This window comes from Cetorhinus maximus, chromosome 10 (genome assembly GCF_964194155.1).
Source record: "Cetorhinus maximus chromosome 10, sCetMax3.hap1.1, whole genome shotgun sequence".
NCBI lineage: Eukaryota > Metazoa > Chordata > Chondrichthyes > Lamniformes > Cetorhinidae > Cetorhinus > Cetorhinus maximus.
Window position 1 is genome coordinate 50,699,620 of NC_135888.1, and position 15,695 is coordinate 50,715,314.

General features: G+C 50.7%; 1 protein-coding gene across 1 annotated transcript in view; it reads left to right on the top strand.

The window, feature by feature from the left end:
• Positions 1 to 11,410: 11,410 nt before the first annotated feature.
• The window catches only part of LOC144685320 (papilin-like), a 260,238-nt gene continuing 255,953 nt past the window's right edge, over positions 11,411 to 15,695 (top strand). The window contains exon 1 of the mRNA XM_078549730.1: positions 11,411 to 11,549. The gene's annotated coding sequence lies outside the window, so the exon portion shown is untranslated. The remainder of the gene's footprint in view (positions 11,550 to 15,695) is intronic.

The window sequence follows — 15,695 nt, forward strand, 5'->3', positions numbered from 1 at the left end:
TCCAGGTGCTCCTTCTCCTCAAGGAGTCAGGGAGGGGCCCTCGGACACCCAAAGGGAGGAAGCACGTCAGGCAGACACCCTAGGGGCAACCACCCAGGAATCTCCAAGGGTGTCCAGGTGTTCCCAAACCCCTCTGCCTGTGACCCCATCAGCTCCAGCTACTCAGGCTGAGGAGGATGCACCTGCCCCTGGGCAGGAGACCCTCCAGGCCTTGGTCATCCAGAGGACGCCCGCCAAAGTCAACAGGGCATGGTAGTCAGCAGGCTGCCTCCACCTCTGCTGCAGATGTCGAGGATGCACCTAGGGAGGGTAAGGAAAATTAGTATTGAATTAGCACTGGTGGCCCAGATGTACAATCATTGTATATAGTTTTTGCACTTCCAAATAAATGTTATGTTGCACAGTTTGGAAGTCTCCTGGGCTCATTCCTGCTGCTTGTTGTTTTAATGGTAACACGCACTCCACACCTTCCAGAGGGAGGACCAAGGATGGGTCTTCCTGCCCCTAATACATGGCTGTGCATGGGGACATCGCTCTTTGACAAGGGTGATAGCTGATATGTGCAAGAGGCCTCCCACTCACACTATTCCACTTGCCTCCACTTCCCTGGAGACTCGATAGAGACACCTTGTCACAAGGGAAAGACTATCCACATGAGCCCCTGTCAGGCAGCTCCATTCCCACAGAGGATGGAGGCTTATGGCTATGACCTAGCTGCCATTCACCTGCATGCCCCTTGTAGGCATTGCCCTCCCTTCCCCCCTAACTCTGACTGGAGTGAATGGCCAATGGCTCAGAGTGAATGGCCACTCTACACCTTGCTGGGATCTCATTGTAGTGAGAACCCTCTGGTCAGACCGGCTGCCGTGAAGATGTGCAAAGCCAAAAGCTCTCAGACAGTTTCCACACGAGCATTAGGGTTTCTGTCTCGTTGTCCAGTTGTGCTGACCTTCAGCTCCACCCACTCGAGTAGATCCTCCCCCCACCTCGATGTTTTGCACTTGGACCATGGAGGGCATTGCCTTGATCTGGAGCTGCCTCTGTCTCAGTATGGTGTGTGCCATGTATCAGGCTATCTCCACCATCTTTTACCCTCCTCCTGTCAACCACCAACTTCTTCCCATCACTGTCGAGCCCCACCCCACAATGCCATCTTCACTCTCCACTCAGTAACCCTTGAGTGTCCCCTCATCACCTCGGCTGCTATCACTGTGAATTTGCCTTCCCTCCCCACTGAGCCCACCCTAGTCACCATTCCTATGCCCACCCTGATCCTCATCATTCCTATATTCTGAGCCACCATCCTTGTCCCCCACAATGGAGTCCCAAATGAGAACTATATCTGCCAGATCCGGACCCTGACCCTTCCACCCTACCACATCCCACTTCCCCCTCTCACAGTCATCATCCCCTCCTATCTCCAGTACCCTCAGCTTTCCCCGCAGGATTCCAACATTTACTCGACCAACCCCTCCCTCGGAAACACTCTGGCCCCACCCCAATCCCCTCCTCCCTTCCCCTTCATTCATTCCTTGCCCCCTCACTGCATCCACACACTCTCTTCTCATCCGGACACCCAACCCCATTCATCTCCTCCAGCCCACCGCCCCCTTGTGGTGTAGCCAGCATCGACTGGAAGGTCAGTGTTTTCAAATTCTCCCTCACCGGGTTCATTCCACGAGTGTCCTGTTGGGTTATAGAATGGTGTAAACTCCCACAGGCGGGTGGAAGAATTGACGACTTTGTCCTGTTGGGGTTTTAATGAGCATGCAAGAGATGCAAAATGGGTTCCTCCTGAGATCCAGCGGGAGACCCAACCCGCCATCAACCTTCTGTGAACGTCGGGAGAGGAAAATCCGGACCTGATTTCCTGACGTTGGGAAACCGATTTTTTGCTCTCTGCCAAATCTTCCGTCCCCACCCGCCATGAATCCTGCTGAAGGTGGGAGGGGAAGATTTCACCCATTGACAAGTTGGTGGAATGGGCGGACAAGTGGTAGATAAAACTCAATGGAGAGAAACGCAAAGTGATTGATTTTAGTACAAAGAAAATGGAGACGATATAAAATGAGAGGTACATCTCTACTGCACCTGGGTGTATATGTGTAGAAACCATTGAAGGTGGTAGGACAAGTTGAGAACACAATTACTGTATCCTAAGCTTTATTAACAGGGGCATAGAGTACGAGAGCAAGGTGGTTATGTTAAATCTGTATAAGTCACTGGTTTGGCCTCAGCGGGAGTATTGCACCCAATTCTGGGCACCGCACTTTAGGAAGGATGTGAAGGCATTGGAGAGGGTGCAGAAAAGATTCATGAGAATGATTCCAGGGATGAGGAACTTCAGTTGTGAAGATAGAGTGGAGAAGTAGGGATTTCCTTGGAGAAGAGAAAGCTGAGAGGAGATTTGATAGAGGTATTCAAAATCACGAAGGGGCTGGACAGGATAGATAGAGAAAAACTGTTCCCACTCATGAAAGGATCAAGAACGAGAGGGCACAGATTCTAAATAAGTGGTAAAAGAAGCAAAAGCAACATGCGGAAAAGTGTTTTTACACTGCAATTGGTTAAGGCCTGGAATGCGCTGTCTGAGAATGTGGTGAAGGCAGGTTCAACTGAAGCATTCAAAAGGAATTAGACGGTTACCTGAAAAGGAAGAGTGTGCAAGGTTATGGGGAGAAGGTGGGAGAATGGCACTAAGTGAATTTCTCATTTGGAGGGTCAGTGCAGACATCTTGGGCCAAATGGCCTCCTTCTGTAACAATTCTGTGATATTCCGAATTTGAAATTCCCAGATGGTACATACCAAACCAAGAAATAACTAACCAATGGATGTTATCCACCTATTCTAATGCCTTTCCCCTGCACACTCCACATACACTGTCTGATCGGTCTGAATTCAGATTGTCTGATCTGCCCTCTGGGATTTGGTTCCTTTCTCAGTCGCTCCATCGAGCTGTGATTAACCATTAACAAGAAATATGAACAGTAGATGTTTGACTAACTCTCCATCTATATAACCTGGGATTGGGAAATCCCAAGGCAGACAGCTCCTTGTTGTTCCATGTGGTCAGTCAATTCTGTTATTCTTGACCAGAAGCAGAGAAAATGAGGTGTGGTGTTGTGCTGCTCTTTGCTGTAATCTCCCTGTGGACTGGAGCTACCGTCCCCCTGAATGCAACCGACAGTGTTCAAGTTCAGGAAAACTTTGATTTGAATCAGGTAATCAATGTCAGATTTGATGCAGCAACTCCAGGTTCCTGGGACTGGGGACTGTATTGGATGCAGCAACTCCGGGTTCCTGGGCCTGGGGACTGTATTGGATGCAGCAACTCTGGGTTCCTGGGCCTGGGGACTGTATTGGATGCAGCAACTCCGGGTTCCTGAGTCTGGGGACTGTATTGGATACAGCAACGCCAGGTTCCTGGGACTGGGGACTGTATTGGATACAGCAACTCCGGGTTCCTGGGCCTGGGGACTGTATTGGATACAGCAACTCCGGGTTCCTGGGACTTGGGACTGTATTGGATACAGCAACTCCGGGTTCCTGGGACTGGGGACTGTATTGAATACAGCAACTCCGGGTTCCTGGGACTGGGGACTGTATTGGATACAGCAACTCCGGGTTCCTGGGACTGGGGACTGTATTGGATGCAGCAACTCCGGGTTCCTGGGACTGGGGACTGTATTGGATGCAGCAACTCCAGGTTCCTGGGACTTGGGACTGTATTGGATACAGCAACTCCGGGTTCCTGGGACTGGGGACTGTATTGGATGCAGCAACTCCAGGTTCCTGGGACTGGGGACTGTATTGGATACAGCAACTCCGGGTTCCTGGGACTGGGGACTGTATTGGATGCAGCAACTCCGGGTTCCTGGGACTGGGGACTGTATTGGATACAGCAACTCCGGGTTCCTGGGACTGGGGACTGTATTGGATACAGCAACTCCGGGTTCCTGGGACTGGGGACTGTATTGGATACAGCAACTCCGGGTTCCTGGGACTGGGGACTGTAGTTCTTTTTTAAATCATTCGTGGGGTGAGATCGTTTTTTTGCCCATTCATATTTGATCCTGAGAAGGTGGTGGTGAGCTGCCTTCTTGAGCCGCTGCCGCCCATGTGGTGTAGGTACACCCACAGTGCTGTTAGGGAGGGGTTTCCAGGATTTTGACCCAGCGACAGTGAAGGAACAGCGATATATTTCCAAGTCAGGATGGTGAGTGACTTGGAGGGGAACTTGCAGGTGGTGGTGTTCCCATGTCTCTGCTGCCTTTAGTCCTTCTAAGTGGTGGACTGTGGATTTGAAAGGAGCTATCAAAGCAAAATGCTGAGTTGCTGCAGTGCATCTTGTAGATGGTAGATGCTGCTAGCACTGTATGTCGGTCTTGGAAAGAGTGAATGTTGAAGGTGGTGGATGGGGCACCAATCAAGCGGACTGCTTTGTCCCTGGATGGTGTCGACTTTCTTGAGTGTTTTAGGAGCTGCACTCATCCACTCTTGACTTGTGCCTTGTATATAGTAGACAGACTTTGGGGAGTGAGTTACTCTCCATAGAATTACCTGTCTCTGACCTGCTCTTGTAGCCACAGTATTTATATGGCTGGTCCAGTTCAGTTTCTGGTCAATGGTAACCCCCAGGATGTTGATGGTGAGGATTCAGCAATGGTAATGCCATTGAATACTCAGGGGATATGAATAGATTATCTCTTGTTGGCGATGGTTATTGCGCGTGTGTGGCACCAAATGTTATTTGCGACGTATCAGACCAAACTGGAATGTTGTCCAGGTTTTGCAGCATGTGGACATGGACTGCTGTAGTATCTGAGGAGTTGGTGAATCGTACTGAATGTTGGACTCAGGGACTGTAGCTAATACAGCAGCCCTCAGATCCAACCTCCCTTTGCTCTCTAAAGACCTTAAATGTGTTGTCATCTCCCAAATCCGTGCTTGTCTTTCCAGGAATTCCATGCTTGAATCCTTCCAATCTGGTTTCCACCCCTGCCACAAGACTGAAACAGTTCTTATCAATGCCACACATGGCATCCAATGTGGCTGTGAGCAAGAAGAATTAACTATCCTCATCATTCTCAAACTGTCTGCAGCCTTTCACACTGTTGACCACACCATCCTCCTCCAACCCCTCTCCACTGTCATCCAGCTGGGTAGAACTGCTCTCATCTGGTTCCATTCTTATCTATCTAATTATAACCAGAGTATCACTGGTGACAGCTTCTCTTCCTTCTCCTGCACCATTAGCTCTGGTGTCCCAAGAATCTATTCTATTTCTCACCTACATGACCACGTGCTGAAAGGTATAAGATTCTGAGGGGGCAGGTGATCCTCTCAAGGGGCATCTAGAACCACAGGACACAGATTAAAACTAAGCATTCTCCCAGAGATGAGGAGGAATTCCTTCTCTCAAGGATTGTTATTCTTTGGAATTTTCTTCCTCAGACAGAAGTGGAGGCTGGGTCAATGAATAAATTCAAGGCAGAGTTGGACAGATGTTTGATGGACAAGGAGTCAGGGTTGTGGAAAGTGGAGTTTTGGCCACAATCAGGCCAGCCATGAACCTATTGAATGGAGTAGCAGGCTTGGTTAGTGAATGGCCGACTCCTGCTCCTATTTCTTATCACCTTATGGTCAACATGCAATACCGGGTGAGCAGAAACTTCCTCCAATTAAATATTGGGAATACTGAAGCCATTGTTTTCAGTGGCTAGTACAAACTTCATTCTCTCGCTACCAACTCCATTCCTCTTGCTGGCAATTGTCTCAGGGTGAGCCAGACTGTTCTCAACCTTGGTGTCATATTTGGCCGGAGATGAGCTTCCGACCACATCTTCTCACCATCATTAAGTCTGCATCTTTCCACCACCTTAACATCGCCCGGTTTCATCTTTGCCTCAGCTCCTCTGTTGCTGGAACCCTTATGTTATCTCTAGACTGGACTATTCCTACCTCTTCAGCGTCCCCAATTTAAATTCCCCATCATTGGTGGCCGTGCCTTCAGCTGCCTTGCCCTAAGCTCTGGAATTCCCTCCCTAAACCACTCTGCCTCCCTACCTCTCTTTTCTCCGTGAAGATATTCCTTAAAACCTCCTTTTTCACCAAGCTTTTGGTTATTTGCCCTAACATTTCCTTATGTGACTCAGTGGGCAGAATTTTCTGGCTGACGTGCAGGTGGCGGAGCCCGCACGTCAGCGCTTAAAATGTCGCGCGAGCGTCCCGACGTCAGCGCGCGGCATCGCGACATTTTGGTCGGCAGGCACGCTCAGCTGTGGGATGTGCGGCCGCCATTAATTAAAGGCCTCATTAAGGCCCTTAACTTGCCAATTATCGAGGATTTTGAGGGGCCCGTGTGAACTTTGGGTCGGCGCATGGGCCCAATGGGCAGGCGGGTAGGAGACATTTTGATAAAAGTCATGCAATGTTGGGATATGTGGACTCAGAGGGGTTGTTCATGTTTTACACGAAGTTTTAATTGCAGCAAGTGTTTAAAACTTGTCTGTTTGATTGTTAGCAGTTCACATCGATTTCCAAGAGCTTCTTGTGTACTTTGTATGCAGACAGTAATCTTTCTCAGGCCTGCAGCTTTCCGGAGGCCTCCATTTAGCCTGAGGGTATGGGTTCTGACATCTCCACTGGAGGCAGCTCCTCTGAGGAGGAAGGGAGGGATAGAATAAGGAGGAGGCCAGGTGTGGACAATCAGCCTCCAGGGGAGCCACCTTTGGGAGGCCAGGCGCAAGCACAAGGGGTGCAGGGCCAAGAGGTTGTCCAAGGTGCAAGGGGCTGCAGAAGATGCCACTATCCTGCTGCCAGTGTTTACAGGCGGTGAAGCAGCTACCTCAATATGTCTGAGGTGCAGTGCCGAAGGAGGCTCCGTCTCTCAAGGGAGACAGTCACCTATATCTGTCAGATGATTGGCCCTGAGATCTCCCCTAACTGTGTGGGTGGACACCCCATGCCAGCGGCTCTGAAGCTCACAGTTGCCCTCAACTTCTATGCCTCTGGCTCCTTCCAAGGCTCGCTGGGTGATCTTTGCGGTGTCTCCCAATCAGCTGTGCACACTTGTGTTAAGCAGGTTACAGACGCTCCGTTCAGACGAGTATTGACCTTCATCCACTGCCGCTGTGACAGGCAAGTCAGGCACAGCGAGTTAGAGGCTTCACGGCCATTGCTGGCTTCCCCCGTTTCCAGGGTGCAATAGACTGCACACATGTGGCCATCAAGGTGCCAGCAGGTAAGCCCGGTGCCTTCGTCAACAGGAAGGGCTTCCACTCCATGAACGTGCAGATAGTGTGTGATCACAGGATGATTCTACAAGTCTGTGCAAGGCATCCAGGCAGCTCCCACGACACCTACATCCTCAGACACTCCCAGGTGCCGGGGCTCTTCAGTGCTCTGGCTCGGCTGGATGGTTGGCTGCTGGGTGACAAGGGCTATTCCCTGCGAAGGTGGCTCATGACGCCTCTCCGCCATCCAAGAACAGAAGATGAGCATTGGTACAATAGGAGCCAGGGCACCACAAGGGCTGTGGTGGAGAGAACCATCGGTCTTCTCAAGATGCACTTCCGTTGCCTGGACCGCACTCCAGTACCCCCCAGATCACGTCTCTCTGATCGTGGTAGTCTGCTGCGCTCTGCACAATCTTGCGCTGGAAAGGGGGGATGCAGTTGACGATGAAGACCTTGATGTACTGGATGAGGCTGCACATGATGAATCCAGCAGTGCCTCAGAGGATGAGGTAGCACAGGGCAACGATGGGGGGCAGAACGATGACCCGCTATTACACCAAGGAGGCAGGGACACCCGGGACAATTTAATCCAATGAATCTGCAGCTAGCTCCACACACATGGATCAGCAGGACCAGCATTGCCTGGAACTTCCACACGTGGCACTTAGGTGCTACATCTTCCACCTCATCAGCTGCAACTAAGGGCTTAGTACAGAAACATCAATGTCCACTCAAACGCTCATGTCTGTGAAAAAGAAAAATGCAGCACAAAGGAAACACCCTCAGCCATGGTCAGAAAAGTGGACTTTATTATGTCCAAAATATAACAGAAACTTGTCCATTGCAAACATAAGTATATTGTTCCCTATTCTAAGGCCAACACAAAATCACCAGTGATATACCCGTTGAGTGCCTAACGTGCCTTATGCTTTCATTTGCGGGTGCAACGTCTAGGTGCTGCCCCATTGCTCGGAATGGCTTGTGAGACAGCCTGCTGACTCTGCTGTCCTGTTGGCCTCGATAACCTTGGCAGGCGTCCTCTGCCTGTAGATCATGTGATGGCCCCACCTGGGAGGGAGTGGCCAGCTCCTGAACTGGCACCTCCCCAGTTGTCGCAGCCTCAGCAGAAGCAACGTTGACTGGCAGAGGGGCGGAGGAGCTGCTGCCCTCATCCGGTGCGCCCTGAGAGGAGCTCGCAGCGACGACAGGCAGCTGCTGTGCCACGTGAGGTCCCATTGGACCTCCCTGCTCACTGCAGATGCATGGGCATCGAGCACCGACACTTGGTGCCCAGAACATCTCCCACATTGGGAATGACCACCCGTGCCCAGTACCGCTGTGAGGGCTTAAAGGTCAGAGCGTAACCCAATCGGAAGAGTCTCCATCCGATTGAAGCCCATCTCCATGAGAGTTGCCAAACTCTCAGTGGAGGAAGCGTGAAGCTCTGTCCTGAGGTTCATGCCTTCACTTACACTCTGCATGGACTCCTCCACCGCAAAGACCAACTGAAGCATACCCTCATGCAACCCTGACAGATGCAAACGCGATTCCTGCCGCTTGTCCTGCAGCTGCTGCATTGGTGACAACTCCAGAGGCACATCATCAGTGCCGGACTCAGCGTGTGCCTCGTCCCCTGTAGCCCTCCGGCTGCTGGCACCATCGGCACTCTCTGTGCCTGCCATCTCCTCCAGCGATTGTGAAGTGCCCTCTCCATTGTGACCCGGGACACTAGCCAATGGTAAATTCCCCACCGAAGTGTTTGTGTCTGCGCTGGTGCCTGGCTGGCTGAAATGATGTGCTGCAAGTTGCACGTCTTGGCCCTCAGGTGTGGAGGGGCGGCTCCGGTGTCGTTGGGCGCGGCCATGCAGTGGTGATGCTGGAATTAACAACAAGGACAGTGCATCAGTTAGCGTTCAGTCAGTTAAACCTTTTATCCCTTTCCCCTCCAGCCTCATAAGTCGCTCACCCTTCAAGACCCTAAGGAGACGAGCATTGGTGGGGTGGAAAAGAGTCAAGAGGAGGCCCAAACATTACACGCGCATACAGACAGGCTGGTCAGATGGCCTCAGGAATGCCACATGGCATGTTATGTACCATTGGAGTGGGGAGAGTGCAGGGTTACCTGACCTGGATGCATGCTGGCCTGGATAGCTGCGTGGCTGAGGAAACATTGCAAACACTTGTGACATTTGCCGTGGATCACAGGAGATTGAGAGGTCACATTATTGACCTTCATACCGTTAGGAGGGGCATAGACTGGGTGGGCAGAAGGCAATATTTCCCCTTGGCGCAGGGATGAGTACGTGGTGGCATTTATTTAAGTTGAGTGCCATGAGGTTCACAGGTGAGGTGCTGAGGACCTTTTCGACAAAGTAATGTGGGGCGCACTGGCTGAAAGGGTGGTGGAGGTACAAACCCCCTAAGATGCAATAAGTCTTTGGCTGTGCAGCAGCGATCCAATGGCATGTTAGACCATGGTGATAATGGTCACAAATGGGATAAGGTGACTTCGGAAGGTGGTGGAGACGCGATTCCTCAAGGGGATGAGGGTCCCTTCTGTATGACCCACATGTCAGAATCTCTCAGTCTGTGAATGAGCATTGTTTCAGCATTAACGATTACAGCAACCATCAGTGGTTTGGACGGTGGGGAGACAGAGTGGATGGGACTGTGGACCTCAAATACCTGGCCGCTGGACCCCAGCCTCGCCGCCACCTGCCGCCCTGGCAGCCTGCCTCCTCCCCAGCTCCATGGCCTGCTCCTCAAAGGTGGTTAGGTGCTGGAGCAGGGCGTGCCCACCGCCAGTCCTCTGGCACTCCCTTTGATTGTGCTCAGTTTTTGCCTGCAGAACAGAGAAGAGGATTTGTTGGGGTTGATCACTCATTTACTCTGCACGCACACGCCGCACCCCAACCACAGTGGCCCATCTGAGGCCTCCAGCGGCTCCTGTCCACACTACTGGTGATCAGTCCCCAGAAGATAGTACGGCTGGTCCCAACCCCCTCCCCCAATGGCCACCTTGGACACATTCGGCATCCATCACTGAATAACACATGGATCTTAGCGTCCATGGCAAGGAGGCGCAACTAGGTGCGGTGCTGAGGCCAGCAGATGGCTCTTGGCCACGATACCTTGAGGCTCCCCTTCCACCATCTCATCATCATCAATAAGACATGTGTTGGAGTTCTGAGTATGTGTCTAGCGGCCTCCCCTGCAGGTTGCCCCCAGACTACTCAAATGCGACAAACACCAACATATTCTGCGGGGAGAACCCATCTTCTCCTCAACCACTAAGGCTGATGTAAGCATGGTCACTATCTGTTTTCTCACCCAGCGTGCGCCAAATGCCCAATGCAGTAACGACAGCAAGACGTGGGGGGCGTAGGGCTCAAAGGCTAAGGCTACCTGCTGGGTCAAATGGCCAAGGCCAACATGGTACTCACCCTTCCAGAGCGCAGCAAATCATTGAATCTCTTGCGGCACTGCATGCCAGTGCACCGCACATCATCATGGATGCTTACAGCATCACCCACCTCCTCCCACGCCTGCCTGGTGACATGGGGGGCCCCTCCTCCCATCATCCGGATGCAATACATCCTGATGGCTGGAAACCTCTTGCAGGAGGACAGCAAGGCATGCATCAGAGAATCGAGGGGCACACTTGCTGGCCCCCACTGGCCTCTCCTGCAGTCTGCCCCCCTCCTCCTGCTCCTGCTCCTGTCCTGTGACAGCTGCCTCTCTCTCTCTCTCCGAGTGGCCATGGTGCACTGCCTTAACGAGGCTGCCTGGCCACTCTTTATACAGACTGCCGGCTCCCCATTGGAACCAGCGGTCTGAGCACGCCCGCCTCCGCGGCTATTTTCCCGTTCTCCACGGGAGTTGCTAACCTGCTGGGTGGGCCGTAATTGGCCCGCCCGTGGAAAATAGCGGCGTGGCCCGTTTCGGTGGCGGCAATCGGCTGCCCGCCTGTCAAGGGCAAAATTCTGGCCAGTGTCAAACTTTGCTTTTCACGCTCCTGTGAAGCATCTTGGGATATTAATGATGTTAAAGGTGCTACATAAATACAAATTCCTCTTTTAGAACTGAATGGAATTTGGAAGTTAATGCAACAACTCGGGATCCTGACTTTGTGGACCATAGTTTTAAACATGTTGTTTTCGTTCACAGTTTCTCGGGACATGGTTTTCGATTGGAGTTGGAAGCAAGGAGTCCTGGATCGTTAACTTGAAGAAAATTTTGACAATTAGCAAGATAACTTTATCAATCAATGAGGAACAGGCAAAGCTCATCGGCAAATTTGTATATGATCGGTGAGATCTATTATTTACAAACTTGACAATCCATTGAGCATTTACATTGCATAAGGTGCTGCATTGTGTTGCAAATGGGGACTTAAGAAATATGAATGGGAAACCTTGGCTCTGTGCGTTGTACTGCAATGTCTCACCATGTTGCTGCAATACAGACAGGCCAGGAGGCGTAGGGTGACATGCAATCTGAGAGAGGGAGCTCGGTGTGTGCAGAGTAAGCAGGGGGCATTGCGGAATGAGCATCAGGTTACTCATTGACCTTTCACACGTTGGCGTCAGGCCAGACTCAAACCACTTGGCGAAATCACTGCACAGCGCATGGAGTGTGGATTATTAAATGTTTGCAAAGCAGTGACTGCATACCATTCCATTGCAAAGAGAATCACCCAAGACTGCAATGATAGGGATCAGAAAATGAAAAAATTCTGGATAAGCTCAGCAGCAGGTGTTAACAATACAGCTCCCTAACATCGCATCAGAACTAATGTTACAGAGTGGAGCTTGAGGAACCAATAGCACAGTGTACAGACTGTGGAACTGATATTACAGTGTACAGGGGGTGGAACTGATGTTACAGTGTACAGACTGTGGAACTGATGTTACAGTGTACAGGGGGTGGAACTGATGTTACAGTGTACAGACTGTGGAACTGATGTTACAGTGTACAGACTGTGGAACTGATGTTACAGTGTACAGGGGGTGGAACAGATGTTACAGTGTACAGACTGTGGAACTGATGTTACAGTGTACAGACTGTGGAACTGATGTTACAGTGTACAGACTGTGGAAATTATGTTATAGTGTGCAGAATGTGGAACTGATGTTACAGTGTGCGGCATGTGGAACTGATGTGACAGTGTGCAGACTGTGGAACTGATGTTACAGTGTACAGACTGTGGAAATTATGTTATAGTGTGCAGAATGTGGAACTGATGTTACAGTGTGCGGCATGTGCAACTGATGTTACAGTGTGCGGCATGTGGAACTGATGTTACAGTGTGCAGCCTGTGGAACTGATGTCACAGTGTGCAGACTGTGGAACTGATGTTACAGTGTGCAGCATGTGGAACTGATGTTACAGTGTGCAGGCTGTGGAACTGTTGTTACAGTGTGCAGGCTGTGGAACTGATGTTACAGTGTGCAGCCTGTGGAACTGATGTTACAGTGTGCAGGCTGTGGAACTGATGTTACATTGTGCAGCCTGTGGAACTGATGTTACAGTGTGCAGCATGTGGAACTGATGTTACAGTGTGCAGCATGTGGAACTGATGTTACAGTGTGCAGCCTGTGGAACTGATGTTACAGTGAGCAGCAAGTGGAACTGATGTTACAGTGAGCAGCCTGTGGAACTGATGTTACAGTGTGCACCCTGTGGAATTGATATTACAGTGCGCAGCCTGTGGAACAGATGTTACAGGGAGCCACATGTAGAACTGATGTTACAGTGTGCAGCCTGTGAAACTGATGTTACAGTGAGCAGCCTGTGGAACTGGTGTTACAGTGTGCAGCATGTAGAACTGATGTTACAGTGTGCAGCATGTGGAACTGATGTTCCAGTGTGCAGCCTGTTGAACTGATGTTACAGTGTGCAGCCTGTGGAACTGATGTTACAGTGTGCAGCCTGTGGAACTGATGTTACAGTGTGCAGCCTGTGGAACTGATGTTACAGTGTGCAGCCTGTGGAACTGATGTTACAGTGTGCAGCCTGTGGAACTGATGTTACAGTGTGCAGCCTGTGGAACTGATGTTACAGTGAGCAGCCTGTGGAACTGATGTTACAGTGTGCAGCATGTAGAACTGATGTTACAGTTAGCAGCCTGTGGAACTGATGTTACAGTGAGCAGGCTGTGGAACTGATGTTACTCTGTGCAGCCTGTGGAACTCATGTTAAAGTGTGCTGCCTGTGGAACTGATGTTACAGTGTGCAGCCTGTGGAACTGATGTTACAGTGTGCAGGCTGTGGAACTTATGATCCAGTGTGCAGCATGTGGAACTGATGTTGCAGTGCGCAGCCTGTGGAACTGATGTTGCAGTGCGCAGCCTGTGGAACTGATGTTACAGTGCGCAGCCTGTTCAACTGATGTTACAGTTAGCAGCCTGTGGAACTGATGTTACAGTGTGAAGCCTGTGGAACTGGTGTTACAGTGTGAAGCCTGTGGAACTGGTGTTACAGTGTACAGCCTGTGGAATTGATGTTACAGTGTGCAACATGTGGAACTGAGGTTACAGTGTGCAGCCTGTGGAACTGATGTTACAGTGAGCCTGACTTTGGAACTGACGTGACAGTGTGCAGACTTTGGAACTGATGTTACAGACTGCATCCTGTGGAACTGATGTTACAGTGTGCAGCCTGTGGAACTGATGTTACAGTGTGCAGCCTGTGGAACTGATGTTACAGTGTGCAACCCCTGGAACTGATGGTACAGTGAGCAACCCCTGGAACTGATGTTACAGTGTGCAGCCTGTGGAACTGATGGTACAGTGTCCAACCCTTGGAACTGATGCTACAGTGTGCAGCCTGTGGAACTGATGTTACAGTGTGCAGCCTGTAGAACTGTTGTTACAGTGTGCAGCCTGTGGAACTGTTGTTACAGTGTGCAGCCTGTGGAACTGATGTTACAATGTACAGCGTGTGGAACTGATGTTACAGTGTGCAGCCTGTGGAACTGATGTTACAATGTGCAGCATGTGCAACTGATGTTGCCGTGTGCAGCATGTGGAAGTGATGTTAAAGTGTGCAGCATGTGGAACTGATGTTGCTGTGTGCAGCCTGTGGAACTGATGTTACAGAGTACAGGCTGTGGAACTGATGTTACAGTGTGAAGCCTGTGGAACTGATGTTACAGAGTACAGGCTGTGGAACTGATGTTGCTGTAAGCAGCCTGTGGAGCTGGTGTTACAGTTTGCAGGCTGTGGAACTGATGTAACAGTGTGCAGGCTGTGGAACAGATGTTACAGTGTGCAGCCTGTGGAACTGATGTTACAGTGTGCAGCCTATGGAACCTATGTTACAGTGTGTAGCCTGTGGAACTGATGTTACAGTGTGCAGCCTGTGGAACAGATGTTACAGTGTGCAGCCTGTGGAACTTATGTTCCTCTGTGCAGCATGTGGAACGGATGTTACAGTGTGCAGCCTGTGGAACGGATGTTACAGTGTGCAGCCTGTGGAACGGATGTTAGTGTGCAGCCTGTGGAACGGATGTTACAGTGTGCAGCCTGTGGAACTGATGTTACAGTGTGCAGCCTGTGGAACTGATGTTACAGTGTGCAGCCTGTGGAACTGATGTTACAGTGTGCATCATGTGGAACTGATGTTACAGTGTGCAGCCTGTGGAACTGATGTTACAGTGTGCATCATGTGGAACTGATGTTACAGTATGCAGCCTGTGGAACTGATGTTACATTGTGCAGCCTGTGGAACTGATGTTACAGAGTGCAGCCTGTGGAACTTATGTTCCAGTGTGCATCATGTGGAACTGATGTTACATTGTGCAGCCTGTGGAACTGATGTTACAGAGTGCAGCCTGTGGAACTGATGTTACAGTGTGCATCATGTGGAACTGATGTTACAGTGTGCAGCCTGTGGAACTAATGTTCCAGTGTGCAGCCTGTGGTACTGATGTTACCGTGTGCAGCCTGTGGACGTGGTGTTACAATGTGCAGCATGTGGAACTGATGTTTCACTGTGTGGCATGTGGAACTGTTGTTACATTGTGCGGCACGTGGAACTGATGTTGTTGTGTGCTGCATGTCTGAACTGATTTCACTGTGTGCAGCCTGTGGAACTGATGTTACAGTGTGCAGCCTGTGGAAATGATGTTCCTGTGAGCAGCCTGTGGAACTGATGTTTCAGTGTGCAGCATGTGGAACTGATGTTGTTGTGTGCTGCATGTCTGAACTGATGTCACTGTGTGCAGCCTGTGGAACTGATGTTACTTGAGCAGCCAGTGCAACTGATGTGACAGTGTGCAGCCTGTGGAACTGATGTTACAGTGTGCAGCCTGTAGAACTGATGTTACAGTGCGCAGCATGTGGAACTGATGTTACAGTGTGCAGCCCATGGTGCTGATGTTACAGTGTTCACCCTGAGGAACTGATGTTACAGTGTGCAGGTTGTTGAACTGATGTAACAGTGAGCAGCCTGTG